Consider the following 4558-nt stretch of genomic DNA (forward strand, 5'->3'; position numbering starts at 1 on the left):
TGCTTTCCTTTATAGAATAGACTTTGATTGACGTCTGCGTATTAATTGCAGCGGGAAAAAAACGAATAAAAAAATTGTTTAGTTTAGTTAGGGCTGTGTACTCAACAGTCAGCCCAACTTGATTTCACCAGCCAGGTAGCGAGCGTCTTGCTCCTTTACTGATGTCAGGCGAAAACTTATGAGTGAAACAATAATACACAAGAAACGGAAAATACTTAGAAGGTATCTTAACTAAACAGCAAGTTACTATTAGATTCATTACACCAAGAATCAGAGCAACAACATAATCTAATAAGCACTAATAAGTGCTAACGTTAGCCACCAACGGAGTTATGAATGAACGGTGTGCTAACGGTCACATATTAGAACGTAACGTATCTAAATGAATAATAATTACAGTTTACGTTTCAACGAACTAACACAGTTCATAGAATTTAAACATAGCTCACTTAAACATATATATCACAGTGGGAGACAGCGAAAAAACGTAGTCATTGTTTTCGAGGGTGCGAGGAAAAGCATAATTTAATAGAGGCTTACTAGATATGTGCGTTACTTACTCACAGTTGTTCCCTATCCCACGAGACGAGTATGATGTCAAAGTAAAAGTCCGTCAACAGAAAGAAATACAATACTGTGTGCGTGCAGGGATGGATTACCGAACGGGCCTACCAGGCCCAAGGGCACATGAGCTCAGGGGGGCCCTAAACCAGAGCCTCTGCGTAAAGTCGCTGTTAAATAACTTTGCTTGCTGACAATTGTTTTTAGACTTTGTATTTGTTAATATCAGAGGTGGCACAAATGTATCTCTTATTTGTGGTTGGAAGCGGTGTATTTTGTTACACGTCCTGACCCATGGTTTCATAATCCGTCCATGTGTGCGTGTCCATAACAACAATACACTACAACATGAAACATGAAATCACTCCAAGCAAAATACATTTGCTGACCTAAATAAGATGCAAACAAACAAACTGTAGCGCCCCCTAGTGTTCAGCTGACTACGCCACCCCTTGATCTCAGTTTGTCTGTGCTAAGGCCAGAGCAAGGGGAACTCTGTCTCAATAATCCGTACAGACACAGGTTCTTGGAAAAGTATAAAAATAGTCTTTTTTATTAATACATGCTATTAAAGTGTTGGTTTGGTTGGTCAACAGTAAAATAAATAACAAGGGAATACAGTGGGGAATCGCCAAGCTAACGGCACAGGAGCCAGAGAAGACAATGAGAACCACAACTAGAAGGGTTAGGGTCCCAATCACACGTGATCACTGTCTATAGACACACTGCAACTAAATGTCACTCTGATAAACTTAATTTAAGGACTTAAGACTTCATGCTTCACAGCAACTTCCTGTCACACGTCTAAGCTATACATTAAGTGCAAGAGGGGGAACTAGGGAGATTGCCTTCTCAGAAGGGCCCTGTATGCTACCCTGGCTCCACCACCACCGAGGCTGGCTACACGAGAGGGAGGGGGACAAAACAAAGGAATGATGAAACCACTCTAGCCTGTGATGTACAATAACTGCACTCTCACTACAATACTCGTTACGATCAACAGGCTAGAGGAAAAACAAACCAAAATCTAGTTAAACAATAATCACCACCACAATCATACGTGTAGAGAACAGCAACAGCAACACTCCAAATGCTGGTTGCAGTTAAACAGTCTAAAAACATAAACAGACAATTAATACCGGTTGATCACATTCCATTGGCAATACAATTCATGATCTAGATTTATTCATCACAACAAACAGGATAAAGATGCCACATGACAAAGTGGTCAATATAAAAGGCAGGCCTACTATTAAATCGCTATAAAGCGACCAGGGAAATAGCATCTATGCACATTCCTCCGGGCAAATGAGCTACACCACTACGGCAGAGCATAACTCAGAGACGTACCTGCCGCTCACGTTACCGGATGCAAGGAACGCTACGTTTATAGCAGGTACCCAACGACAGCCACAATACCCAGCGGGTGCTGGGTGAAAACAAATACACATCATATTACAATCTGTCAGTTAAAAACAGTGTACAACAACGGTTATGCTTGCCGTTACATTATCGTACCTTGTCCATGGAAATGATCACGCAAAACACTGGTACACCGCGGTTCAATCAGCGTCTGCTTCCCCATACACACTATTGAGACAAACATTTCTTAGCATGCTTGTGAATCAGAATCAAGGAAAACCGCTTTGACATACCTTTGTAGTTCGAGACAGCACCCACATCACTGCTTCCTCACACCAGTGCCAGCAGCAGAGTGATAACATACCGGCATAAGGACCCCAGGTGTCTATATATATATATCTACACGCCTACCTCTACGGCATTTAGGTGGCCTACCAGATGCCCACTCCACCCCCCAATTAGTGACGTGATTGGCACTGGGAAGAGAGCGCACAAACGATGGAGGGAGACTAATGGAGCCTAGTCCTAACCTGGTGCCCAGGCTACAAAACATAAACGACACGTCGAGGAGAGGGAGCCTCCTGGGGCCCGTTCGTCGTAGAGTTGAAGCTAAGTTAATCAATTGGCCTTTTAGCCCATTAAGATTAGCGAGCTGATTGAGAACAGCAAATGTCGGTTCGTTAACGGCTGATCCGAATCCAAATCATGTGGTTAATTTCAACCAGGCTAAAGTTACCATGGCATTTGCACGTGCACGTCCTACTTCAAAAGGCAGGAAAGGTCGATCACCAAAACCATGATTTTCTAACGGTATAATGGTTCTAAACTCAAAGAAAAGGGCTCTTTTTTTCTCCGCTGGCGAGTAGGAGATGAACATGAACGCTTATGAAGAATACAAGACCATAATCATGGCAAAATTCAACACCACCACCACTGTGAGAGCAAGGTGTGTTGGGATGTTTATAGCGTGATATCTATGTATGAATACCTGACAGCAAGTGTCAACTGGTACAGAGGTTTCCTCTACCGGTTTGAATCTGCAAGGTTGCTAGTTCGAATCTCATTCCTCGATGTAGTTTTACATTTCCTTGGAAGTCGCTTTGAATAAAAGCGTCTGTTAAATGACTAAATGTATTAATAACAAATGCAATAAATTGAAGCAGTGAAAATAAATTGTCTGTATTTCTCTCTATTCTTATCATGAGTCCACCTTAATCATTTTCTACAATAATGATATGCTATGGTGTACTAATAACACTCATATAATTATGAGTGCTTTGTTCTCCGCATCACCGACACTACAAAAATGTACCACTTGCAAAAAAGCGCAAGACAGTCAATGTTCGACTGTGGTGTTTGCAATAAATGACTCGAGAAGGTCTTGTAAATTAATTATTCCTTGTCGGCTGAATCGGTAGCGCTCATACAAGAATAATGGATCTTGGCGAGCGCAAAGAACTCTCTCCCTCCGCTAATCTAACTCCTGGGTCAGTCTTTGGTCTTGGTCAATGGGATCCCTCCTTTTTCCGGGGGTGTGGCAAGCTTATCCAGCTACACTTAAGTTAGCCTGTCCTGGAGCAGGTTAGTGCTAATCGATATGTAACTATGGTGATTTATCAAAAGTTGCTTCCACAAACCAAAAAGAGGGGCGTTTTTTTTATCTTAGCCTGAAAATGAGCTCGCTAAACCGCTTAGCGAGCTACGACGAATACCCCCCTGCACACTGCGCCAAGGCCTTCTTATGTTGCAGCTCATCAAGGCCTCATTCGGCACACCTGCGCAGATTCTGCTACTCAGCTGTGGAAAGAGACAGCACTTATAGCAGGGGGCGGGTCAGACCAGGCTGGGTCGTGACACCCCCCCTCTTAAGACAGACAACCCACCTTGGTGAAACGTCTGCCACAAGTGTGAACAAACAAATCAAACCACCAAAACCATTTTACGTCAACATTATAAAAACTTCAAAGGGCACAATTAATATTAGGCACCAAAACCTCCACCAAGAAAAAATCCCATTTAACCCAATAACACCTCATCCACCACCAGTCTTTGTACCCCACTATACTCCATTTCCCCCAAACCTCCAAAACCCAGTACAACCAGCAATCTCCTGGCACCTGGAAGAAGCACATTTAAGGACAGACTGGACAAGAGACAAAAGACATGAGGAGACAAAAACATTATAGGCAGGAGACAGTCAATAACCAGGGCACGGGAAAAAGGCACCCCCATACCATTTACCACACCTTTGTTATGGCATATCTCTAAGTTATTGGTCTGCTAATGTAGCCGGCGTGGTCTGTACTTCGCCGACTATTGCGTTGTGTTCAGGTGCAATTATTACAGGACGCTGAAGTTCTTTTAGCCACTTTACTTTCTCTTCCAGTATGCAGGATGTAACTCTCGTTGCCAAGCAAAACATACAAACATAAGAAAAGAAGGACAACTGAAACATATGGGCTACATTACAAAATGACAGAAAAACGAAAACTAGCATACAGTTACACAACACACGAGGTTAGCTATATTAAATATATCCCAAACTCTCAAAACAGCAAAACCTCCAATACAACCCGACCAACTCTATATGCATTCATCACAAAACACATTTACAACCCACCGTGTGCACCCAAAT

At 42.6% G+C, this 4558-nt stretch overlaps 1 long non-coding RNA gene across 1 annotated transcript; it reads right to left on the minus strand.

Annotated features, from left to right (window-relative positions):
- Positions 1–1084: 1084 nt before the first annotated feature.
- LOC116221364 lies at positions 1085–2456 on the minus strand. Its single transcript, XR_004164078.2, has 4 exons — positions 2217–2456; positions 2080–2151; positions 1912–1990; positions 1085–1673 (listed from the first exon to the last, which is right to left on the minus strand). It is a non-coding gene; the product is annotated as an uncharacterized LOC116221364 (long non-coding RNA).
- Between the last annotated feature and the right edge of the window lie 2102 nt (positions 2457–4558).

Source organism: Clupea harengus, chromosome 8 (assembly GCF_900700415.2).
Source record: "Clupea harengus chromosome 8, Ch_v2.0.2, whole genome shotgun sequence".
NCBI lineage: Eukaryota > Metazoa > Chordata > Actinopteri > Clupeiformes > Clupeidae > Clupea > Clupea harengus.